Source organism: Meriones unguiculatus, assembly GCF_030254825.1.
Source record: "Meriones unguiculatus strain TT.TT164.6M chromosome X unlocalized genomic scaffold, Bangor_MerUng_6.1 ChrX_unordered_Scaffold_30, whole genome shotgun sequence".
Classification (NCBI taxonomy): Eukaryota; Metazoa; Chordata; class Mammalia; order Rodentia; family Muridae; genus Meriones; species Meriones unguiculatus.
This window is the reverse complement of record NW_026843706.1, coordinates 12,193,452-12,220,994: the sequence shown is the minus strand read 5'-3', so window position 1 is coordinate 12,220,994 and position 27,543 is coordinate 12,193,452. Positions and strand designations below refer to the sequence as shown.

Below are 27,543 nucleotides of genomic sequence, written 5' to 3'. Positions count from 1 at the left end.
TCAGGGAAAGTATAAGTCATAGGACTTAAAAGATGAAGTAGTCCACATGCTGCCTAGCCCTTGAAGTCAAGGCCTCTGGACTATTCGTAGACATGCTCACTAAACGGCAGGTACACAGAGCTCAGGGTCGCTGCTCCGTTCTCATGGGCACAGGGGCATTCATTCTGTATCCATTACTCCTGTCTGAGGCAGTCTGACTAGACCTGTGGTCCACTCTTTCTCTCTCACATCTTGTAAGTGTGTTCCCAAAGAGATCATGACTGTAATGAAAGGAGCACATCTCAGAGATTTTAAAATCCTAGCTCTGTCCCAGGCTGAGAACCACACTAGTCTATCGACATAAGCAGGAATATCTGGAATCCAGTTTGGCATGTTCACTTAGGGTAACAGTGGCAATATGTTCCTCCTTTGGGCTCATGTCCTCCCCAGCTATGAGGTATTTTTTTTTTTCTAGAAGCATAATTGCCCTTTAATCAGAACAACTGAAGTGCACAGTTTCTCTAAGAGAGTGGAAACTGTGCATGTGGCACAGAGATGATGTGGTTTGTATAGACAAGAAAAGGAAACCTATTACATCTGCAGGTCAGTTTCCCTGAGGTCACAACATTGTAAACACCAGAGGAAGTTGGAACACTCTTACCAGAAGTTTCTCAGACCCAATAGTCCACAGGTATTGTCAGTCAAGTCAACATTCCTGTCTGGACTTTCTCAGCCCACCTGAGGATTTCAGGTCATTAACCCTTCATTCCAGACCCCAAGGGCAGATTAAAATAAATGGGTGACATTCTCTCCTTGTCTGCTTCCTGTGGAAGGGAGACAATGGAGGACAAGGCTAGGGTCTAGGAGAGCATGTTTACTTGACAGAGCAAAAGGAGAGTTTTAACTTGATCCACTGCAGTGGATCTTGCAATTGCCATCATGCTCTCCTGGAAGGTATAGGCTTTTGATCAGGTGTATAGGTGTGTGTCTCCAACACACAATACACTCATGGAATGGGCCTGAATTCCAATCATAGAGTGGTTGGTTATGCCCAAATAACTATTTCACTGTTGCATCGTTGGTCACATCTTGCCTGACTTGTCAGTGTTACAGCAGATGGTCTACAGCTGCATAAGATCCTTGGTGACTTTTCTCTACCAACAGCCTATCTAACACCATCCAGTAATATGATCAGTAGCGAGCAGTTGAGTGAGTTTCCAGCTCCCTTTTGAAGGACATGAAGGCTAAAACAAAGACACAAAGCCAGTCAAAGTGCTGAGAATAAGTGACAGATGCCAGCACAGTCTTAAAATTGTTAAACAGTTCAGACATCTGTATCAACTTCTCCCCTGTTCTCCAGGCCCAAGGAAAATAACAGAAAAGAGGCAAGAAGTTAAAAGCCAGAGGATGGGGGAGACTGTCATGAAATGGCTGCCATCCAGATATGACACTGCAGTCACAAGCAGACACACATAGCAGCTATGGATACCTGCATATGTTTGGGCCTTCCCACTTTTCACCATGGACAGGGGAGGCGCCCCTGTGGCCTCATTCTTTCCTCAGGAGCTATTGACTGTTAATGGTTGTTAGAAGAGGAAGTGTTTTTTTCTCCAATGGGGCAGGCACTGTTGGGACTAGAAGGGAAGAAAGAGTTCACAGGGAAGGGAACGGGAAAAGCAGAGTGTAATAGAGTGTTGACTAACAATGCAGTGTGTGTGTGTGTGTGTGTGTGTGTGTGTGTGTGTGTAAAATTGTCAAAAAATGAGTGGGCATCTCTGCAAGGACCAGGTGAGAAGGAGTTCACAGAGAGAATGGGGATAACAGAAGGGAGTGAATATAATCACAGTTAACAATACACTGCCTGTGTGTATATAACTGTAAAAAATAATAAAAAACAAACAATCAAACAAACAAAAACAGGTAAAAAAAAAATCTCTGGCTCTGCAATAGCAGAACACAGCAATCCTCTCCACTCATTCGCTTATTAAATGCGCAGGGATCTGAACTTCCACAGCAGAGTCCTGGCACTGCTGAGGTAGGCTCAGTTGTTAGGGTTGGGGATAACCAGTGTGTCTTAGAGATCACAACAGGAAATTGTCTCCTCAGCAGACTGCAGAGAGCAAGTCCCCAACCACAGCCAACAACGCCCTGAGACAGAGGAAATAATTGTGGGGAATGGGCAGCCTTCTGTGACAGCGGGGACTATCTGTGGTCATTTAGCGCCATCTCGTGGCCATCGCGGGCACTGCCTTAGAAAGCCAGGCAGATGCCAAAGTTGCATTATCAGCCATTTGCATTGTCCCATTCCCTAGGGCTCAAGGCTGCAGGAAAGGGCTGCTTGCGCAAGCGTGCTTTTCCCAGGCCCTGGCTTTGCTGGTGATGCCCCTTGGTGTATCCATATGCATGATCCCAAGTGCAGGCATGTGGCTCACTAAATTTTAGGCGTTCAAGGTTTGGTTATGCTGCTATTGAGTCAATACACAGCATACATTACAGGTGTGTGTGTGTGTGTGTGTGTGTGTGTGTGTGTGTGTGTATTGTTTCTCCTGTTCATGTCTATTTGAATGAAACATTGATCTTTCTCTCTCGCATCTTAAGTGCATGTGATTATGAACATTAATATTATAAAGTGCAAAAAAAAAACAAACAAACAAACTAGGAAGCTATGAAACCTATATGTATGGTGGAAGCTTATATGGGTGTTTTCTGCTTTTTTTCAATATCATTATTTTTTTTTCTGAAACCGGTGGTGTATGAAAAAAAGGATGCAAACAGACACTGCCATTGCCCACCAGTGCCTGGAAGTTGGCATCTGATGTTGGCAACAGCCTTTTCTATAACAACTTCTGGCTGAAACTGAGATGTTGTGGGGGGTGGGTAGGAAGGCTGGAATGATAGTAACTGGTGATCCAGACAGTTATTTTTTGATGCTCACTGCCCAGGTTCTGCAGAACCACCTGGGGCTAGTGAAGTGCAGGCCACTTTGGAGCAGTCTGTGTCGCACAGGCTCACGCTGGTCAGAAATTATGTCAGAGACACCTAGCGATGGCGTGTGTGGAACAGTTTGTAGTATTCAGTTGACTGGAAAACTGATGGGACAGATATAGATTAGGGACAGAAGGTAAACTTAAGGGAATTGGGGGAAGTTTCTTTATCTTGGGTATGCACTTTAACCTTACACTCCATGGTCCTGGTAGCTGGGGGAAGGTTGGAGTCCCAAGACAAAGGGAGTGAGAGAGACAGTTTCCACCCTCAGTAATAGATAGGTTGGGAAACTTGGCCTTTTGATTAACAGGAGTACTTATCGAGAGACAGTTTGACCTGTGAGAAGTGGATCCAAGTAGACTCCCTGAAGATTACATGGATCTTTTAAAGTCTACACTTAAAAAATAACCAAAGAAAATGTAAAATCTTGAGCGTGTGACTATGATGTCATCAGTGCCCTATCAGGGCTAGCTTATTAGAACTCCTTTGCTTAATGTTAAAACTCTGAACTTTTTGAAGTCTTAGTATAACAACAGTAAAGCTAAGGAAAGAATATTTTTTTTTATTCCTACATATCTTTTGTTGTTGTTGTTGTTTTTAGGGTTTTTTTTGGGGGGGGGTGAGGTCTTTTTTTTTTTTTTTTTCAAGACCGGTTTTTTTTTGTTTTTTTTGTTTTTTTTTCTTTTCTTCAAGACAGGGTTTCTCTGTGTAGCCTTGGCTGTCCTGGACTTGCTTTGTAGACCAGGCTGGCCTCAAACTCACAGAGATTCACCTTCCTCTGCCTCCCTGAGTGCTGGGACTACAGGTGTGCGCCAACACATTTCTATATACCAGCTATTTCTATATACCTTAAGTCACTTCCTTATAGCTTTATAATTTTCACATACACATCTTAAACCTTTTTTGACCATTACAGCTTAAGTTTTCACATCCTCAGATCTTTAAAGCTTGTATTTATATACCTTACAAAACCTTTTGAGACCCTCAGAACTTACATTAACTTTGTTTCTTTCTAGTCATCTCCCACTAGACATATGTGGTTGTTATCTATCAACATGAAGTCTGCCAATGAGATAAACTGTGTCTGTGTCTTTCTCAGCTGGAGAGTTAGTAGCTCTAGAAACATGTGAGGTTTTGTTTGTCCATATGAAGTGAACTGTGAAGGCAGCTAGAAGTCTATAGGGGCCAAGGAGTAGAATGTGATGTTCTGAATGAAAATGGTCCCCACAGACTTATTGGAATTGTGAACTTATTGGAGGAAGTGTGTCACTGAGAGTGGGCTTTGGGGTTTTAATTGCTCAAGCCAGGCCTAGTGTGTCACTTTCTTCCTGCTGTCTATGAATTCACATGTAGAACTCTTAACTGCCTCTCCAGCACCATGTCTGCCTTCATGATGCCATACTTCCTGTCATGTTGGTCATCTTAAGAGAATGAGCCATAAACTCAACATAGATTGATAATCACACAGTCCAAACATTATGGCTACCTGAATTATTCCAATAGCAACTTGAACTTTAAATAACTAAACAGAGCAGAAGGCTACATATATACACTTGAAAACATAGACTGTTGTGTTCTATTAGCATAGAGCTAAATAGTTTGACTGCAATAGAAACACTAGTAGTGGAATATTCTCTTAGTTACGAAAACCACACATTTCAAGATGGTCTTCAGCCTGCTCCGAAGACTAGAAACTGCCATCCTTTGGATCAATTTAGTCTTTAATGATTTATTGTCCTAAGGTACCCATCACTTTGGTGTTATTCTCTAACCACAGAACTCACACACTGCTTCTGCAGTTTAAGTAATAATGGAATAAACCTCTGAGCTGTAAGACAACCCCAATTAAATGTTTTCCTTTATAAGAGTTACCATGGTCATCTCTTCACAGAAATAAACCTTAACTAAGCCAGACAGTGGTGGTGCACACCTGTAATCTCAGCACTCAGGAGGCAAAGGCAGTCAGATCTCTGAGTTCAAGGCCAGCCTGGTCTACACATCAAGTTCAAGACAGCCAAGGCTACACACAGAAACCATGTCTCAAAAAGCAAGCAAACAAACAAAAAACAAAAACCCATAGCTAACATAACCTCCTAAGGCCAAACCCACCTATTCATCAAAACAACCTGAACAGATGAAGGACTCAGTCAGCTAGAACACATAAAATTTATTGAAACCATTGAAAGGGGAATGACAACACACATGAGTAAACCCCACAACCAATGAGGCAAAAGTTCTGAAAAGCCTCTCTTCTTCTACAGAGAGTACCTTATTCACACCCCCACCCCTATACTGGGGATCATCACTTACGTTTTATTTTTCCTAGGGCCCCAGAGAGACCTTCCACGACAATGGTCTCTGCAATGTCCTTGCTGTTTAGGAAACCATCTCAGGGAATAACACAGTGTGGGGTGGTGGCCCTGCCTTATTCTGGTACAAAATAGTCATAGGGCACTGGAAAGCATAGCAAGGAACACCCTACCCTAGCAACCAAGGAAACTGAGTCACAAGTGACAAGAGGAGAATATCACACAACAGGATCCTCAGGGCCCATCCATTACTGGTTCTGGTCTTCCTGCCCTTCTCAGGTCAAAGTCAGTAAAGATATGAGCATCAGTCCCACTCTCTTCATCTTCTGTCCTTCTCACTGGTTCCTAGTACTGTGTTTGAACTCTATGGTGAAGACCTACACAGGTCTTCACATACACATACAACAAGCACCTGGCCTAGGTTTATATCAAGAAAGTATACCTAGAGAAGATGCTACAGGACAGGAGGGGAGTAAGTAGAGCCTTGGCTGAGTGAGGCTCCCATTAGTTTCAGTAGGCCCTGCCTGGCCGGAGCCCAGTACATTCTCATCTCTCGGGATGGCAGGAAAGACCTGGGCCTCATCAGAGTCAGGGCCTGCCTTTGGGGCATCATCATCAGGAGCAGCCCCAGCAACTTGTTCAAGAGCAGCAGCAACATCCTGCCCAGGATCTTCACTGGCTGAGAAGGTCTCTCTAACAGCAGGAGCCTGCTCAGCAACCCCAACACTGACAGGGCAGCCTCGCCCACATCCAGCTCCCTGCCAAGCACTTTCCTTCCTCGCCCCTCTTGTACCATCATATTTTCAGGCAGAGTTGCCTCTCATGTCCGAGTCTCCCTAATGAGCCTGAGCAGCACCACAAAGACATCCTCCTCAGGTTGTTCTGCAGCATCTGGTCGGGCCAAGCTCTCATCAGCACCTGCGGGGCCCTGGTCTGATCCACCATTGCAGGCTGGATGGCCATCTGTAGCAGACCTTCCAGGAGCATCACATAGGCAAAGAGGGTCTCCTCTGGCTGCTGGGAGCATGTCAGGAACTTCAGCGGTGCTGTCATCAGAGTGTCCTTGTTACCAAACACCTGCACCAGTGCAGCCAGGCAGTCCTGCACAGGGGTGTCTGGATGATCTTCCAGAAGTTCACACAGAAGATCCAGGGCAGGCTTCCCAAGCTCTCTACCAGCCTCCTCCTCCTCTCCTTCTCAGATATGTGGCACCACAGGTACAGCATGTTGTTGGTATGGTCCAGCCAGCACTCAAAAGACTGATAACCACAACCAGGCTCTTCCCTCCCAGAGAAGTGTCTCAGCTCCTGGTAGTCCATGTTTTCCAGGATGGGCTGCAGGGTTTGGCTACACTGCTGGGACCAGGCTCCAGCCCCGTGTGCCCTTCCTGCCATGTCAAAGGCCCCTTCCTCAACCTCACCTGCAGCTCCTGCCAATCCCACAGCTCCTATAAAGCCTGGAACTCCCATGTCACCTGCAGCTCCCTCCTTGTCTGGCATTCTTGCTTCACCTACAGCTCCTGCCTCATCCTTCTCACCCATAGCTCCTGCTCCACCCACGGCTCCTCCATCATCCACAGATCCTTCATACCCTGAAGAACCATCATCACTCCCAGACTTCTCATCACCTGAAGACCCCTCTTCACCTGCCCCCTCCTCTACAACTCCTCCTTCATCTGCAGCTCTCACCTCACCTGCAACTCCTGCCCAACCACAGCTTCCAGGCAGAGGAAGGCCTTTTTAGCTCCCTGGTGATGAGAACAAGTGGACAGATTCCGCTGCAGCTGGCCTGATTGTTAGTTTAGAATCTTATTAATTAACCTAAGGACTGAGGCCTTGATGTAGGGCACTGTGTGATGCCTAAGACTGGGCCCTGTGAAATAATCTACTTAAGACAGATGTGGACTGTTGCAGTGTAGAGACTCAGCATGATCAAAGTCCGAATTGAGAATCTGTACTAAGCCAGGTGGGGACAGCCTGGAGAGAAAACAGTTTTCACAGAGTTTTGTTGAATATTAATATTTATTTTTGATTTATCTTTTACTTAAACAGTGGTTATTCCTAAACCAGGTGTATACCCAAATCACCACACAGAGACTAGGATTTATTTAATTAACCCAGATCACATTACTGGGCAACAATTACTCCTTCCTAAACCTCCAAGCCTGTATAGCTTCCTCCCATTCAGATTTGCTTTTTAGTCATATCTTAGGTCCGGTTCATTTCTCCTGATGTTTCCAGGTCCTCTCCTCTCTGAGCTCTCCTTCCATTCCTTCTTTCTCCTCTCCTCCAGACCAGGATGTCCCACCCTATTCTTTCCATTGCTCAGCATTGTGGCTGGTTGTTTTTATTGACAATACAGAGAACAAATGGTGGCATGTTTACACAAACTTGAGACAGGTAATGCTTAGAATAAACATCACAATGCAATATCAGGAATGAAACCAGATAGTGGGGTAGAGAAATCAGCATTTGAATGAACAATTGTAAACTGTATACATTTCAGAAGAACTTGACACCAACAGGCATCTATTAAAGTTATTTTTATAAAATTGTGTTTGTTTTTCAGTTTCTGTCTTAACCCAGTTATCACCCAACTATTTGAGACTCTATTACATTATTTTTTTATCAAGCATTACAACACACCACTGAGTAGTTATTACTCCATTCTTAACCCTCTAAACTAATCTGGTTTCTTCCCAGTTTAAATCCCAGAAATACTTGTACTTTGTGGTTTTTCTAATCCAGCTCCTCTTTCTGCTCTCTCCTGGACCTCTGCCCATGGCTCAGTCTCCTACTTCCTCTTCTAATTCCCCCTCCCCTGGCTGGCAGGAAGTCAGGCCCTGTTCTCTCCCCTGCTCAGCAACTGATTGTAAGGTGCTTTATTGGCATATCAGGGGACAACTGGAGAGCAGTGTATACACAACATTGAGACAGGAGATTCTCAGAACGAGAATTGCCACCAGATATGGGAGGTATAAAAATCAGCATTTGAATTACACAATAACTTTATGCCTACAGGCATCATTGCAGAAGTGAATTTAGGTCCAAAAGGGATATAAAAAGTAATCTTTTGCAGTCAAGAAGTGGCTTTGTAAGCCCTAGCTTGGGCTCAGCAGCAAAAAGTACTAGCCATTTCAGACAAGAACAGTCAAGAATTGCTTGGTTATAGAAAACAAACAAACAAAAACTACTGATCCAAAAAACAACTGGTTCATTGATAATGCCTCTAATAAGCAGGCAGGAAAACTACAACTAAATATTGCTGACAAAATAAACACTGGCATTTATGGCCCTTTGGCTTCAGAGACAATAGGGATATAAAGAAAAAAAAGATAGATTATTGTGTCTCCTTAAAAAAAGGTGGGAGGGGGATATAGGATGAATTACTGAATCTCCTTCTAAGAAAGCAACAAGTCTCACATAATTTTACATTGGTACAGATTATTGTATATTGACAGAAATGTAAGGTTATTTTGTTTTTCAACTTTTGCTTAATGTATTATAATTATGCAACTCATTTAAAAATGTAATGTAAAGTTCTTATCTTTTGAAAGCTACTATTTCAAACTGTTCAGGATAATTAGAAATGCAAGTTAGTGCTTAGTCACCCATAAATAAACTTACTTGTAGTCTTGTTAGGTACTAGTTTAGTTGATTACAGAAATAAGCTTTATTTATTCTTGTATATGTTTTCAAAGTTAAGCAGATAATAGCTAGAGACAAGCAACAGTTGGCTATTCAGATATACTATAGATAAATGGTCTTCAAATACTTCAGAGATCTACAGATTATGGCATTTAAGATGGTTTAATAATAAAAAGGCTGCAATGTCCTCTTCTGTGGCCTAGCAAGGCTGCTCTTCCCTCGGTGGGGGGGAGGAGGTGTCTAAGAGCTCGCCATTGAGTTCATGTCAGAAATAGTCTCTGTTCCCCTTATTAGAGAACCCATTTGGACACTGAGCTACCATGGGCTATATCTGAGCAGGGGTTCTAGGTTATATCCATACATGGTCCTTGGTGGAGTATCAGTCTCATAAAAGACCCCTGCACCCTGATATATTTGGTCTTTGTGGCGCTCCTGTCCTCTCCAGGTCATACTAACTCCCTCTTCTTTCATATGATTCCCTGCACTCTGCCAAAGGTTTGGTTATGAGTCTTAATATCTGCTTTGATACACTGCTAAGTAGAGTCTTTCAGAGGCCCTGTGCTGTAGGCTCCTGTCCTTTACTTGTTTTCTCCTACATCCAATGTCCATCCCATTTGTCTTTCTAAGGGAGGATTGGTCATCTTACCCCAAGTCCTCTTTCTTGTTTATTCTCTTTAGGATAAACTGGACTTGAAAAGGGGTAGGGAGAAGATGAGGAAGGGAGGAAGGGTGGGATTGGGAGGGAATGAGAGAGGGGGCTAAGGCTGGGATACAAAGTAAATAACCTGTGATTAATATAAAAAATAAATAAATTTAAAAAAGAAGTAAAATGACAAAAATAAAAGAAAATCATTTTATATCCTTGAATTGTTCCCAATTCTGGTTTTATTTCAATTGTTAACATTTTGAATACATTTGCCATTTCCCCTCTAACTGAATATCCAGGCAATACATTTTTAGTTTCCCAATTTCATAAGCTTAATATTTAGAATGATTTTAATGATTTAATGATTTTAATGTCCTACCTACAGTAACAGAACATTTTACATAAATTTAGCTCAACAGCATATATACTTCCAACTACATCTCCATATGCAAGACAACTAGGAATAGTGCTTCCTCAAGATCCAGCTATACCACTCCTAGGCATATATCCAAAAGAGGCTCAAGTACACAATAAGGACATTTGCTCAACCATGTTTGTAGCAGCCTTATTTGTAATAGCCAGAAGCTGGAAACAACCCAGATGCCCCTCAGTGAGGAATGGATACAGAAATTGTGGTACATCTACACAATGGAATATTACTCAGCAATGAAAAACAAGGAAATCATGAAATTTGGAGGCAAATGGTGGGATCTGGAAAAGATCATCCTGAGTGAGCTGTCCCAGAAGCAGAAAGACACACACGGTATATACTCACTCATGTAGACATATAATATAAGATAAACCTACTAAAATCTGTACCTCTAAAGAAACTAATCAAGATAGAGGACCCTGACTAAAACATTCAATCCCCATCCAGAAAGGCAAAGAGGATAGACATCAGAAGAAGGTGAAATTAGAAATATATAAATGGAGAATGTTAGACCCAAGCTTTAAATTTCTTTTTGCATTAGTTTTATTATTCTATATACAATCATTCAAGCCTCAACCCCTTAAATAGTTTTCATACTATTACTTTTTTAATGCTATTTTCCCCAACTTTAGCCATTTTAGTTGGTGTTGTCAATTGCCTATATACTACACCATTCAGCAAAAAAAAAAAAAAAAAAAAAAAAAATGCAGAGAAAGTTCTTCACTGAAGTATTTTCTTAACCCATGAATATTTGAGAATTTCTTCTGTCTGGTACACCATAATGAAGCTAATTTACAAAATAAAGAACTTATTTGGCTAAATAAATAAATAAATAGGCATTTCTAACAGAGAGACATATCTGTTTCTGCAGGTATGAAACTTCTATGGCTATTTGTGTGTATTTGGGTTTTTCCTATCTTTTCCTCATTTTTTTAAAACAACCACATACTTTACTCTTTTTCCTTAAGAGAAACATATTTGGCACCACACATTTTTTCTTTTTCATTATTGCTTCTAGCAGTTTCATTTATACATATCAATTATAGTTTAAACCTTTTAATATGGGGGGATAGGGTCATAAGCACAGAAGAGATGGTCCTGACTCTCACAACTGTACCACTCAAGAGAGCAAGCCCTTCACCTCGCCTGGGCAGCACAGTGGAGCTGACCCTGGTGTGGGGGTGCTGGTAAGCCAACCCCAATGGCATGAGCATGAAAGAGCTGGCCGGACAACATGTCTGCCATACTGTGGAGTGAGTGAAGGAGAGATGCCTTCCTCCCCCATCCTCCTCATCACCTGCAGCAGGATAGCTGGTCCTGGGTAGTGAGAGTAGGAAAACTGACCCTGTCTCTCACTGGCTGCAACAGCAGGGAGAGCAGACCCTGTACCTCACCTGGGCAGCACAGTAGAGCTGGCCCTGGTTACATGGATTATGAGTAAGCCAGCTTGTTGCCAGATAATTGATTAGTGTACATAGAAAACATAGTCATTAGCAAAATATAAAAGCTTAAATGAATGTCAGATGCAGTTAGGTGTGTCCTGAAGAGATGCAGTTTGGGTGTTCCTCTAAAAGCCTTCATGGATAAGAATGCTGAAGTCCCTACCTGTTTTAAGGCATGGTGCTTAGGAAACGTCTTGTGGCCTTTGCTCTATGACCTGAGACAAAGTCAGCTAGGTGGCTTTGAGCTTCCCCCACCCCCTCCGTAAAGGTAAAATCGTTTGGCCCCTACTGACTTGGCTTGGAGCCACTCCCTCCAACCGTGACAGTGACATGGTTCAGTCTGCCAAGGGTGTAGGGGAGGAGCTAGAGGCTTTTTTTTTTTTTTTATAACAATTGGACCTTTGAGAGTTCTCTCTCTTTTTGGCTTGGAAGAGCCCTCATGGAAGGAGCTCTGGGTAAGAGAAAAGGATTTTCTTTCTGGGCTTGAGGGAACAACAGAGAAGCAGCTGGCCACAAGTAAAACAAGGACACAAGTAAAACAGTGTTCTGGGAAAGAGCTAAGGGCTGTCTTGGGTTTGGAGGAGCTCCAGAGAAAGGTAGATTAGCTGGGTAGTATGACACAAACAGAAAGAGAATCCTAAAGAGCTAGTAGTTTAGTGTTGAATCAGGCTTATAAATATGCACTTAGTCTATAGTTAAGAAAGTAAAGTTGAGACCTCCTTCCTCCTCGGCACAGCGGCACAGCTGACTCATCTTTCTCAGCGCAGACCTAACTGCCTGGGGTATACAGCCGCTGAGACGGAGCCCCAAGCACTTTAGCGGCAGACAAAAGCCAGCAGTACGTGCCCCGGACTCCCAGATTCGCGCAGCGGCTGCGCCATCCTCCCAGGGCACGAATCTGCTAGACACCATACTAGCTCCGCAGGATCGCCATCACTGACGGTGCGGCCCGCCCAATCCCACAGTGACAGAGAATACGCTATATACTCACCAAAACCAGGCAGAAACGTCATACAACCTGGACACACCAGGCGCTGGGCCTCCCAAGCTTGGAGAGCACACCGAAGAGATCCCAGGACTTCCCAGAAAGCTTTGGGACTAGCAACCCAGTCTCCAGTTACAGGGGGACGTGGAGGCGGAGCAGCACTGAACTGGCGGGGCACCACAGCCCTCCAGATTAAGACTAACCAGGGCCAAACCAGAGAACAGAGAGCCTGGTTACCCCATCCCTGCTGAAGTGACCACCCTGAAATCTCCAGCTGCAGCAAGACCTCAGAACCTGGCAGTGACAGCAGCACAGAACTGGCGGAACACATCAAAGAAGCAGGGCCAAACCAGAGAGCAGAGAGCCCCGGATACCACGATCTCGGCCAAGAGACCTGCCTGTAAGTGAGTGCATCCTTGAGAATCTGCAGTTCCCCAGATCCTGGGTCCTTCTAAATCAGAAGCCAGGCATCGAACCCCCCTCCCACCCACATACCCACTTTGGGAAACAGAGGGGCACTAGGGGCATTGAAGTTCCTGCCCTGTGGGCCTGATTGCGGAGCTAAGACAGTTAATGCCAGAAATTGCGCTGCGATCATCATTAGCGCCTGCGACATATACAGTGCAGAGCCCCTCCCACACACTCAAGGGTTCAACATTAGCCATCACTCTGTCCCTCGAGAAACTCATCCACGCACACTTACACACACAGACACACACGCGCGCGCGCACACACACACACACACACACGCTTGCATTTGCCCCGTTTGCGCCTGCGTACTTTCCTCCCACAGGTACAGCTAGTCCTCAGCACACGCTAAGAGTGCTCAGCTTCCTGAAGAACTCTCCAGACACCAGAGAGAGACAGCACCAGTCTGATCTGCAGAATCCAAAAACAAACAGGGAAGGTTTCAGATAAGCCAATGGCCAGAGGTAGGCGAAAGAACACTTCCAACATAAATCAGGACATCATGACTTCACCAGCAAACGCCAAAATCGGTGGATACACCAATTCAGCAGAAGCACAGGAAAATGATTTTAAAGCCATGCTTGCCCAATTATTTGAGGCTCATAAGGAGGAAATGAACAAGTCTTTCAAAGAGATGGCCAGTCAATTGGAGGCAAAGAAAGAAGAAATAGACAATATCCTTAAAGAAACACAGGCAAACATAGCCAAACAAATAGATACACAAGTAGAGGAAAAATTAGTGGCATATAAGAAGGAAATGAAAAAAGAAATAGAGGCCATCGTAGAGAGACAGGAATCCAAATTCAAACACATGAAAGAAATGGTGCAAGGCATGAAAACAGAATTAGAATCAATAAAGAAAACACAAAATGAGAAAACCCTTGAGCTGGAGAACTTGGAGAAAAGATCAGGAACAACAAAAGTAAGCATCACCAACAGAATACAAGAGATGGAAGAGAGAATCTCTGGAGCTGAAGACACACTTGCAGAAATGGATACTTCTCTCAAAGAAAAAGTAAAATCAGAAAAGTTCCAATCACAAAATATCCAAGAAATCAAGGATGCTATGAAAAGACAAAATCTAAGAATAATAGGAATTCATGAAAAAGAAGACTCCAGACTCCAAGGTCCAGAAAATATTTTCAAGAAAATCATAGAAGAAAATTTTCCCAACTTAAAGAAAGAGATGTCCATAAATATACAAGAGGCCTACAGAACTCCAAATAGACTAGACCAGAAAAGAAACACATCACGTCACATCATAGTCAAAACACTAAATCTACAGAACAAAGAAAAGATATTAAAAGCAGCAAGGGAAAAAGGCCAAGTAACATATGAAGGTAGACCTATCAGAATCACGCCGGACTTCTCATCAGAAACTATGAAAGCCAGAAGGGCCTGGGCAAGTATCATGGAGACTCTAAGAGATCACAAATGTCAACCCAGACTACTATACCCTGCAAAGCTTTCAATCAACATAGATGGAGAAAACAAAATATTCCATGACAAAACTAAATTTATACAATATCTACACAGCAAACCATCCTTACAGAAGATACTAGAAGGAAAACTCCAATCCAATGAAAACAAATTCACCCAAGAAAACAGGGCATACAGATAATGTCCCAACAAAAATGAAAAGAAAACAAGCAATGAAACAGGGTTAGATCATCGACTCCATTACAAAAGGAACTAACATGCATTGGTCACTATTATCTATCAATATCAATGGACTCAACTCACCAATAAAAAGACACAGGCTAACAGAATGGTTAAGGAAACAGGATCCAACATTCTGTTGCATCCAAGAAACACACCTATGCAACAAAGACAAACACTACCTCAGAGTAAAGGGCTGGAAAACTATTTTTCAAGCAAACGGTTCCAGAAAACAAGCTGGAGTAGCCATCCTAATATCTAATAAAATAGACTTTCAACCCAAGTTAATAAAAAAAGATAAGGAGGGCCACTATATTCTCATCAAAGGAAAAATCCACCAAGAGGACATCACAATCTTGAATATCTATGCCCCAAATACAAGAGCACCGACATTCGTAAATGAAACATTATTAAAGCTTAATCATACATTGATCCTAATACTTTAATAGTCGGAGACTTCAACACTCCGCTCTCACCAAGGGACAGATCAACTAGACAGACACCAAATAGGGAAATAAAAGCACTCACAGAATCCCTAAATCAAATGGACCTAATAGACGTCTACAGATCATTTCACCCAAACTCAAAAGAGTACACCTTCTTTTCAGCACCGCATGGAACCTTTTCCAAAATAGACCATATAGTGGGCCACAAAGCAAGCCTCAACAGATACAAAAGGATTGAAATAATCCCTTGTATACTATCTGACCACCATGGACTAAAGCTCGACCTCAACAACAACAGAAACAACAAAAAGCCGACACGCACATGGAAACTGAACAACTTACTACTCAATGACAGCTGGGTTAAGGAAGAAATAAAGAAAGAAATTAAAGACTTCCTAGAATTCAATGAAAAGGAAGGCAGAACATACCCAAATTTATGGGACACATTGAAAGCAGTGCTCAGAGGAAAATTTATAGCACTAAGTGCCTGCAAGAAGAAATTCGTAACATCACATACAAACAACTTAATGGCCCAACTGAAAACCCTAGAAAAAAAAGAAGCAGATACACCCAAGAGGAGCAGACGGCTGGAAATAATCAAACTAAGGGCTGAAATCAATCAACTAGAAACAAATAAAACTATCCAAAGAATCAATGAAACAAAAAGCTGGTTCTTTGAGAAAATCAACAAGATAGACAAACCCTTAGCCAAACTAACTAAAAAGCAGAGAGAAACTATCCAGATCAGCAAAATCAGAAATGAAAATGGGGACATAACCACAGACATTGAGGAAATCCAAACAATTATTAGGTCATACTACAAAAGCCTATATGCCACAAAATTTGAGAATCTGAATGAAATGGATAATTTTCTTGAAAGATTCCATCTACCAAAACTAAGTCAAGATCAGGTAGAAAGACTGAATAGCCCTATATCTCCCAAGGAAATCGAAGCAGTTATTAACAGTCTCCCCTCCAAAAAAAGCCCTGGACCAGATGGCTTCAGCACAGAATTCTACAAGACCTTCAAAGAAGTGCTAACTCCAATTCTCCTCAAGCTAGTCCACAAAATAGAAACAGAAGGAACACTACCAAACTCATTCTATGAAGCCACAGTCACCTTAATACCTAAACCACACAAAGACCCAACAAAAAAAGAGAACTTTAGGCCTATCTCTCTTATGAACATTGACGCAAAAATACTTAATAAAATACTTGCAAACCGAATCCAAGAACACATCAAAGATATCATCCACCATGACCAAGTAGGCTTCATCCCAGGCATGCAAGGGTGGTTCAACATACGGAAATCCATCAATGTAATCCACCACATAAACAAACTGAAGGAGAAAAACCACATGATCATCTCCTTAGACGCCGAAAAAGCATTTGACAAAGTCCAACACCCATTCATGTTTAAAGTCTTGGAGAGATCAGGGATACAAGGCACATACCTAAACATAGTAAAGGCAATATATAGCAAGCCTATAGCTAACATCAAACTCAATGGAGAGAAACTTAAATCAATCCCACTGAAATCAGGGACAAGACAAGGCTGTCCATTGTCCCCATATCTCTTCAACATAGTACTTGAAGTCCTAGCCAGAGCAATAAGACAACTAAAGGAGATCAAGGGGATACAAATCGGAAAGGAAGAGGTCAAAGTGTCACTATTTGCAGATGATATGATAGTATACATGAGCGACCCCAAAAATTCAACCAGAGAACTCCTTCAGCTGATAAACACTTTCAGCAAAGTGGCAGGATACAAAATCAACTCAAAAAAATCAGAAGCCCTCCTATATACCAAAGACAAAAAGGCTGAGAAAGAAATTAGGGAAACAACACCCTTCACAATAGCCACTAATAACATAAAGTACCTTGGTGTGACTCTAACCAAGCAAGTGAAAGACCTGTTTGAGAAAAACTTCAAGTCTCTGAAGAAAGAAATCGAAGAAGATATCAGAAGATGGAAAGATCTCCCGTGCTCATGGATTGGTAGGATTAACATTGTGAAAATGGCCATACTGCCAAAAGCAATCTACAGATTCAATGCAATTCCCATCAAAATACCAACTCAATTCTTTACAGACCTTGAAAAAAAGATTCTCAGCTTCATATGGAGAAACAAAAAACCCAGAATCTCCAAAACGATCCTGTACAACAACAGATCATCTGGAGGTATCTCCATTCCTGATCTCAAGCTGTACTACAGGGCAACAGTAATAAAAACTGCATGGTATTGGCATAGAAACAGAAAGGAGGATCAATGGAACCGCATAGAAGACCCAGAACTAAATCCACACACCTATGAATACTCGATATTCGACAAAGAAGCCAATTCCATTCAATGGAAAAAAGACAGCATCTTCAACAAATGGTGCTGGACCAACTGGATGTCTACATGCAGAAAAATGAAAATAGATCCATATTTATCACCCTGCACAAAACTAAAGTCAAAGTGGATCAAGGACCTCAACATAAAACCAGATACCCTAAATCAATTGGAAAAAAAAGTGGGGAACAGCCTAGAACTCATTGGCACAGGAGACAACTTCCTGAACAGAACACCAACAGCACAGGCTCTAAGAGCAACAATCAATAAATGGGACCTCATGAAACTGAAAAGTTTCTGTAAAGCAAAGGATACCATCATCAAAACAAAACGACTGCCTACAAATTGGGAAAGAATCTTCACTAACCCTTTATCTGACAGAGGACTAATATCCAGTATATACAAAGAACTAAAGAAGCTGAAAAGCAGCAAACCAAGTAATCCAATTAAAAAATGGGGAACAGAGCTAAACAGAGAATTCTCGACAGAGGAATATCGAATGGCAGAAAAACACTTAAAGAAATGCTCATCCTCATTAGCCATCAGGGAAATGCAAATCAAAACGACCCTGAGATATCACCTTACACCCATCAGAATGGCCAAGATGAAAAACTCAAGCGATAACACATGCTGGAGAGGATGTGGAGAAAGGGGAACCCTCCTCCACTGCTGGTGGGAATGTAAACTGGTACAACCACTCTGGAAAGATATCTGGCGCTTTCTAAGACAAATAGGAATAGTGCTTCCTCCAGACCCAGCTATACCACTGCTAGGTATATACCCAAAGTTTGTTCAAGTACACAAAAAGGACACTTGCTCAATCATGTTTATAGCAGCTCTATTTGTAATAGCCAGAACCTGGAAACAACCCAGATGTCCATCAACGCTGGAATGGGTACAGAAATTGTGGTATTTTTATACAATGGAATACTACTCAGCAATCAAAAAGGAGGAAATCATGAAATTTGCAGGCAAATGGTGGGATCTAGAAAAGATCATTCTGAGTGAAATATCCCAGAAGGAGAAAGACAAACATGGGATATACTCACTTATATAGATCTATAAGATATGATAAACATAATGAAATCTATACACCTAAAAAAGATAATCAATTGAGTGGACATGGGGTAAGATGATCAATCCTCATTTAGAAAGACAGATGGGATGTGCATTGAACGTATGACAGGAGTCTACTGAGCGCATCTGAAAGACTCTAACTAGCAGTGTTTTCAAAGCAAAGACTCATGACCAAACCTTTGGCAGAGTACAGGGAATCATAAGAAAGAAGGGGAGTTAGTCTGATGGGGAAAGGATAGGAGCTCCACAAGGACCAAATATATCTGGGCACAGGGTCTTTTCTGAGACTGACATTCAACCAAGGACCATGTATGGCTATAACCTAGAACCTCCACTCAGATGTAGCCTGTGGTAGCTCAGTAACCAATTGGTTTCCCAAAGTGAGGGGAACAGGGACTATTTCTAACAGGAACTCAATGACTGGCTCTTTGGTCTCCCCACCCCCGAAGGGAGGAGTAGTCCTGTTAGGCCACAGAGGAGGGCTTTGCAGCCAGTCCTGAAGATACCTGATAAAACAGGATCAGATGAATGGGGAGGAGGTCCCCCCTATCAGTGGACTTGGAAAGGGGCACGATGGAGATGAGGGAGGGAGGGAGGGACTGGGAGGGAATGAGGGATCGGGACATGGCTGGGATACAGAGTTAATAAAATGTAACTGATAAAAATAAATAAAAAAAATATATATATATAAAAAAAAAAGAAATACAGAAAAGCTCAAATCAATTGACTAAAATCAGAAATAAAACAAGGCTGTGCACTCTCAAAAAAAAAAAAAAAAAAAAAAAGAAAGTAAAGTTACCTCACTGAGCAATCAGGTTTTTACCTTAGTTTATACCTTCCAGGTATTTACTGTTACAAAAATTATGCTAATTTAAAATAAAGATAAATATTACACCAGTCCCAAGGGCATAAGATCAGGAGAGCTGTCCCAGCCTCTCGAATGCTCAAGCAGTCGGGAGAGTGGGCCCTGCACATCACCTGGGCAGCCCAGTGGAGCTGGCCCTGCAGGCTTGGGTGCAGAATGTCTGGCCCTGAGGGCATGAGACTGGGAGAGCTGACTCTGCCCCTTCCCAGTTGCAGCATTGGATGAACTAGCTAGGACAGTGCTGGAGAGCTCACCCTGGTGGTGGTGATGTGGGTGCAGGAGAGCTGGCGGATGAGCAGCTCAGCTACCACTCAGGCCTAGATCTAGGCTTTGAATTGGCTCACCGCAACATCTACCCCATCAATAAACTGATGGAATACGTGAAGGGGCCCAGTCCTACAGATCCAAAGCTGTAGGATTTCCAAGGCACAGGGAAGCAACAGTATATCTGAGAGGAGTCCCTGTGAGGATTAAATACTGATGGTGAAGCCAGAGACCTCAAACTAGACCAATGACACATTGCAATGAAGATCTGCAAGTGAAGAAGTGTGAACAAATGGATATACTGTGGGACACACTGTGCTACACTACAGCTTCCATGATGAGAGTTTTCATTTTCTTTTTCTTTTAACATGTTTATACATTTAATAGGATAATATCAGATAAAATAATAGGATAGGCATAAACAAAAAAGAAAAGATCAGGATAAAGTGTCATTGCCATTTTTTGTTTACAGAACAGAGTCAGAAAATGGAACAAATTAAAATGACATTAGGGAAATATCCTAAAACCAACCCAACATAGCTAAGTTACATAATGTTAGGTTTCAAATGACAAATTAACTAATACCCACTTAGTCTACAAGTGAAAAGGAGACTCCAAAGTTTGTTCTATTTAGTATAACAACTTTTACATGAAATATATAGCAATGTGTTTTTAGAAAGCACCATGGCAACTTTTAGACATTCTGTTTATTCAGTGACTAGAAAATCTTGATACAACTAGGCAGCTCTGCTTTCCTAGTAAGCTTCTCAGGGCTCACACGGGCCAGCTTAATAGAGAGTTAACATCTCAGTTTTCAGAAGGCAGCAATAATTCTATTTTGGCTTGTATTCTATCTAAATGCTTACTGTAGTTAAGGAGACAGTTGAAGCATGTTAAGTGAAGGTAGTTAAAATTTAGTAGTGACAATCATGAGTCTCTCGCAACCTACACACACTGTATAATGATTTGTGGAATGAAACCAGTGTTGATTAATTGGAATTTCATATAACCACACACAAAAAAAGTTTAAGAATGACCATCAAAGACAATCATCCTAAAGGTACTATGCTGACATACTAAAATCCAGGTAGGCATAGAGCTGAAGCATATGACGCATGCTGTGTTTTGTCTAGGAGAAAGCCAAGCAGTTCTCAGACACAGCTAAGCCTCCATCAATATCCTAATCACAATGACTTATAAAATTATCAGGTTCTCAGTAAAGAACCGAGTCTAGGAAAGTCAGTAAATCTGCTAAAAGTAAACCAGGATTAGGCTACACCTGTCTTAAAATCTGAAGAAGACATCAGCTAGAGTGAGGTTCCCAGCCGTGGTGGAAGATAAAAAGTCTACATGTACCATATTCTTCCTGGATCTGGGAAAGCTTCATGTGGGAAACAGATAAGTTGTCAAAGAGGAAAACTGGAAACATTCAGTTATGATGCATTGTACAAGGTTGTTAGACCTCAGGAATGGTGTGATCCATCAGGCTTTTCATAATGCTTGGTGCCATCCATTTCATACTATGGTTGAAGATAAAAGCTGGCATGATTGTGATGGTAACTATAGCTGTTGGCATTATATCTGCACTCTGAGCCTCCTTCAAGCCAATAACATTCTGTCCGTAGATCTCACAGATGTGATGATCAGTGAGAAGGCTGTTTCTGGCAGTAGAACTATCTTTCCCTATGGATGTGTCTTTTCTATATTTAAACCAACATGGGCACTGCTGTCCTTATGCATAGTAACTGTCCATTCAAAGGGCCTGTCACAAATGATCATGGTAATCCTCTCTCCAAATGCCTGCTTGAACACCCTGTGTGCTTTATCAGAGCTCCAGTCTGCAGTTTTCACCACTGATCTGGAGTACCTGGTTCCCAAACCTCAGACCAACCAAGGAGGCTGGGGAATTAGCCTGGACTCGCTGAACAAATATACCATTGTTGATTGGCTTAAGTCTTAGCCCAATTTTTCCATGTTGGTCCTTACACAAACTGATTTCATGAACCCCTTGCTTAATTTCTGCTCTCCAAATTTCAGCATCACTACCTGTCACCAGTGCTACCATATAGTTTACACTGGACAGTCTTGCTACCAAGTGCCCTTGGGTTGGTGCTGAAGAGACCATGGGCATATATGCAAATATTTCTTCTTCATTTAAAGTCAGTTCCATATATTGAGAGAACTCCGATTACAGTTTTGGATAGAGATTTCCATCTGGAAGAAGAATAGCAGAAACATCCATCAAAATAGCTTTGTTGGCAGGGTTGGCAGAAAAGGTACTTTGAGCCTGAATTACTTTGTCTACCATTAAATCTTCAAGAGATGGATAAAGAGAAATTTTTTTTTGCAGGTGTTTTCTGCTCCAAGGACAGAGCTGTTCCAGCCGCCCACTCCCTTCTTTTTCTTTGGGGAAGAGGTTGCAAGGGTAGAGATGAGTGGGACATAATATGAAATTCACAAAGAATCAATAAAAAGTGGAATAAATAGATAGAGAAATAAATAAATAAATAAATAAATAAATAAGTATTCGTAAAGTGAGTGGAGTTGATAGTAACCAGGAGGTCCTGTTTAACTCAGGTAAGAAGGGTCCTATGAAGTTTCCTAAGCCAAGGGGAGGGTGGGAATGGACTGCTCTTGTTTGTCATCCAAACATTCTCTATTTCACTGAACTTCCAAAGCAGGAAAAACTGTCGTTTTCAAGTAAAAGCTTATTCTTTTGTCTGTATGCTCTTCTTAGCATTGCAGAACATATGCTCCTTTTGGAAGTCCCTACCATGGGTCTGCCCTACTTCTCCAGTAATCTCTACTTCCCAGGCACTTCTGTCTGAAAAACTGCTCTCTGAGAACAAAATAAATTTTCTTCTTCCTTACACTTAAACTTTATAACCAACAACAAAAACTGAATATTTAACTTTTGAGAATACTTTCAGCTGAGAGTCCTGACCTAAGCCTATTTTTTTTAGAAACCAAACTTGGAAAAGAAAGTTTTCCTTGGGAGGCCATGTGTTAAGTCCAGCTTAAATCATCAGGCAAAAATGAATTAAAAGTATATACAGACTTCCTTGCTCAACAGATGTTATTGTAATACATTGCTCATATTTTGTGCAGTTTGTGGCACACCAGCGATTATTCTGAATATATATCTCTAAAATGTTTATTAACAGGGCTGAAGAAACGGCTCAGTGATTAAGAGTACTCACTGCTGCTTTTGCAGAAGACCCATATTAGGGTCTGAGCACCCGCATAGCAGCTCACAACCATCTGTGACTCCAGTTCCAGGAGATCTGATGCCTCTTCTGGCCTCTGATGGCAGCAGGGAGGTATGTGGTATGCATATATGCACACAGGCAAAACAACCATACACAGAAAATAGTAAAATAAAATTTTAAAAGTTTATAAAGATGGTTTATAACCATGTTTCATTAAAATATTTCACTGTGCCACAAAAGAACATGTATATTGACAGACTCAAATCAATTTAGCTTCTCTGTGCCATAAAAAATAAGTTAAAGCATGCAAACATAACTCTATATTCTGCAATTAATGTACGGATTTTTATACTACTTACAAATATTCTCTATCATATAGGGTGGAGGAGATGGCTCACTGGTTTAGAGGATGCAGTGCTCTTGCAGAGGACAGCAGTTCCATTCCCAAAGACTAGGCAAAACAAGGGTGGAAGGGTGGGTGGGGTTTTTTGTTGTTGCTTTTGTTTTTAGTTTTACCCTGATGTTTTGTTGTTGCCATAGTAATAAGGCATTTAAAGGTAAGAACAAATAGGCTTAGAGAGAACTCATGATGAGCAGGTAGATGATGGCAAGTTTTACCTAGGGCTGTTTAAGGCTACCTGCTTGTTGAGAGTGAGGGAGGAGGGCAAAGTTCAAAGGTCTTGTAAAAAAGCTCCTTCCAGATCACAACAGGAGTGGCTGCATTGTCATCTTCTGTGGCCTGGTAAGGCTGCTCCCCCCTCAGGGGGAGGTGATCAAAGAGCAGGCCAATCAGATTATGTCAGAAGCAGTCCCTCTTCCCATTACTATGTAACCCACCTGGACACTGAACTCTCTTGTGCTACATCTGTGCAGGGGTTCTAGGTTATCTCCATGAATAGTCCTTGGTTGTATGAGTCTCTGGGAAGACCCCTGTGTTCAAATTTTCTGGTTCTGTTGTTCTCCTTGTGTGGTTCCTGTCCTCTCCAGATCTTACTATTTCCCACTTCTTACATAAGGTTCCATGCACTCTGCCCAACAGTTGGCCATAAGTCTCACTGTCTGCTTTGATAGTCTACAGGGCAGAGGCTTTCAGAGGCCCTCTGTGGCAGGTTCCTAGGTTGTTTCCTGTTTTCTTCTTCTTCTGATGTCCATCCTCTTTGCCTTTCAGGATGGGGATTGAGCATTTTAGTCAGGGTCTTCTATCTTGATTAGTTTCTTTAGATGTACAGATTTTAGTAGGTTTATCCTATATTATATGTCTATATGAGTGAGTATATACCGTGTGTGTCTTTCTGCTTCTGGGACAGCTCACTCAGGATGATCCTTTCTAGGTCCCATCATTTACCTGCAAATTTCATGATCAGAAGGAAGGAGAAGAGGACCTCCACTATCAGTGGACTTGGGGAGGGGCATGCGTGAAGAAGGGGGAGGGAGGGTGGGATCTGGAGAAGGGGCTTATAGGGGGATACAAAGTGAATAAAGTGTAATTAATAAAAATAAAAAATAAAAAAATTACATAAAAACCTCCTTCCAACTGTCAGGCAAACAATACATTCTTGCTGATCAGAGGGAAAGAACAGTTCAGCTAATCATTTATGAGATATAAAGAGCAGGAATTTTAAAGTCTTTGAGTCTGGCTTTCTTATACATAACCAAGGAAAGCATCTCTTGACTCTTATGTTGCACGGGGAAGGAAAGTTCTCTGTGAGAAGCCATTTTGTGAAACACACAAGGCTAGGTTTGTTAAACCTGCAGTTTTTCCAGGATCACACGGCTTAGGTAATATCCAGCATTGGTGCCATTCCTCTATACTGCTTTATTGTTGAGTAAAGAATTTGAGATGAAGCTATTTCCTACCAGTAAGAAGGAGCGGAATAAACATCTCACCAATGGAGCACTCAGTATCCCAGAGGTGAATGTGAGCTCTTTATGTGGCATTGGCTTCTGGGACACAGGTGCTGGTGCTGTGACAGCCCCTGGGTAAAACGGGATTTTGGAGTCTCTGGCAGCATGGTGTTCCCTATGCAACTATCTTTTCAAACCTGAGAACATAGCTTCATTTTCACTTGCTCTAACTTGAGTTCTAGCCTCAGTCCTGTATGAGAGGTGGGGAGATAGGCATGTCTGCAAATATCTTGATTGGTGACCTTTTCATTGAAATATTCCAGAAATGCCTATGTTTTTCTTTGTATATTTTTGTCTTAGTGTTTTTGAGACAAGGTTTCACATTTTAACCCAGGCTAGCCTGGAAATACATAGCTTAGGGCAGCCTTGAACACAGTATATAGCCTAGGCTGACTTGAAATTTCTATCCTTCTGTTTCCATTTCCCAGGTGTTGGAACAACAAGCAAGAGCCTGCCTATTCTTCTTTTTAAAATCTCAAATAAAGCAAAACATCTATTCTGCCACCAAAGTCCTGAAATATATTTACACACCTTCCTGAATGTAGCCTGTGTTTTATATACATGGCCTTCTCAGGCAGCATTTTTGGCACTCCTGGGGAAACATTTGAGTCTTCCCACTGTGGGAGAAGTCTTACTCAGGAGAGGGTGGAAAGTATTTAAAGTACTAGGTGGACAATTTGTGACCTAGAAATCTAGAGACTGAAGTGAATAGAAACAAGGAAGGAAGGGAGGGAGGGAGGGAGGGAGGAAGGGAGGAAGAGAGACAGGGAGAAGAGAGAGCAAGAGAGTGTGAGTGCAAAAGAGAGAGAGAAAGAATGAGAGTGAGAATGAGTAAGAGCAAGAGTGAGAAATTGAGAGAGAGTGAGCAAGAGCAAAGGAGTGATAATGAGTAACAGTGAAAAAGAAAGGGTTAAAAGGTTGTAAAACTGATAAGCTAGTGTCAAATAGAAGGGGAGGAGGTCCTCTCCTATCAGGGGATTAGGGAAAGGGCATAAAGAGAGAAGTGGGAGGGTGGTGGGATTGGGAGGAGACAAGGGAGGGGGCTGCATGAGGATACAAAATGAATAAATTTGTAATAAATAAATATATAAATAAAATTAAATTTAATAAAAAAAAGGTTGTAAAACTGATCCAGGAGCAAGTCTGTAATCCCAGTACAGAGAAAGAGGCAGGTGGATCTCTGTGAATCCAGGAGAGCAAAGGCTACACAGAGAAACCCTGACTTGAAAAACAAACAAAGAAACAACAACAACAACAAAAACAGGTCTGAAACTGTTTCTCCTGCTTCTGCCTCCTAGTGAGTGAATGCTGGATTATAGGCACTAAGCCTAGGGAATGAAATCTTTTCATACTTTATATGTTTTAGTCAACCAGGAAAAGTTTTCTTTGCGGGACAAATGAAAGATGCTTTTGTAATATTGGTCTTACAACTCAGTATCAGAGGCTGATAAAAAAATAAACAAAGAATAAATAACTTTCAGTTATTAAGTCCCTGCTGGGTTTGTATTTTGTGCTGAGCTATAAATACAATGGTAAGGCTAGGAGCTCTGATCTAAGAACAACCACTGGCAATGAAGTAGAATGGGGTTGGAGTAACCTGCCAGAAGCTTGTCTTGGACAGAGGGAAATGGTGCCTGGGAGCAATTGCCATGGAGAGGACACCACAGGAACCAGACTGTCTCCAGGATCATCTACACTGCCCCACGAGGGCAGCATCCTTGAATTCTTTCGTGAGAGACCCCTAACTCCACTGAGCCCCACCATCCTTGGAACCAAAGGATCTGGCATGCCAGTGCCTGCCCAAGTTAGTTTCCTTCTTGGCACCATCATAGGACTGTGAGAGGTAAAGACTACAGTGCTGGAGAAGAGCCCTAGGCTGGAGCACCCAGCACCATAGGATTACTGCCCACAATTGGCCCGAGAGCCTTGATTGTGCAGGGCAGATTTTGTGGGAACAGAAGGTGGAAGAGCAGCAGGAGGAGGACTTGGTGAGGAGTGGTAGTTTGATTTGCCCTCTTTTGTCTAGAGCTGCTGGAGAAATCCAGAGAGCAAGCAGGGAGAGCCTAGTGAAAACAACTGCACAGGCAGCTGCCAAGGTTGGCCCCAAATTCTGCAGATCTCGGGGGGTGACCTGGGCATTATTACCACCCTCCATCTGCCACCCATACCAAACAAGTGGGCTTTACAAAAGAGGCCATCCCAAGGGTTCTGCCAACTGCATGGTTCTCCCAAAATGGATGCCCTTCCCTCACCTTCCCTCTTGCCATTGGTATGTTGAAGCAGGCTACTGCCAGCTGTGGGACCCTCACCCAACCTGTTAACCTCATAGTGACTCAGCTGTCCAGGGAGTCCTTTTTCCCCCTGGTATGCTTGGCCCCACCCTTCGCTCCTGTGCAAAGCTGTGAGTGGGGTGTGTATTAACTTAGGCATCCAGAGGCCCTGACTACCTGGTCAGCCACTTCTACAGGGAATGTGAGCTTCTGTGCCATCCAAGGTGATGCTACCTCATCTCCCACCTGGTGTGGTGAACTCCTGGTCTGCTTTCCTGGTGTACATCTAGACCAGCTGCCTGCTGCTTGTTATCCTGTAGGTGTGTGTGTGAGTGTTCTAACCTGATCAGGTGTTCCCCAATGTTGCTAAGCCCAGTCCTGGCAGCCAGCGGGACCATGAATGTTGACAAGAGACTGGCTAATGCTCACCTTTGACTTACTTCAATCTGGAGCAGAAAGGAAGACCTGACCTGGGGATGGGTGGGGCCTGGGGAATATGTTGTGAAGTTCCACACTTACTGTTCCTTGTGATTATGTTTGCTAGGGCTGGTGGAGTATTCCTTGTTGTGCTTTGCAATGTGCTGTGACCATCTTGTGCCAGAATAGGGCAGGCCCACCCTAC

At 42.4% G+C, this 27,543-nt stretch overlaps 2 pseudogenes; both read right to left on the bottom strand.

The window, feature by feature from the left end:
- Positions 1 to 1,170: 1,170 nt before the first annotated feature.
- Positions 1,171 to 20,654, bottom strand: LOC132651518 (paraneoplastic antigen Ma6E-like; annotated as a pseudogene).
- A 339-nt stretch (positions 20,655 to 20,993) lies between these two features.
- On the bottom strand, positions 20,994 to 27,207 carry LOC132651516 (syntenin-1-like; annotated as a pseudogene).
- Positions 27,208 to 27,543: the final 336 nt, after the last annotated feature.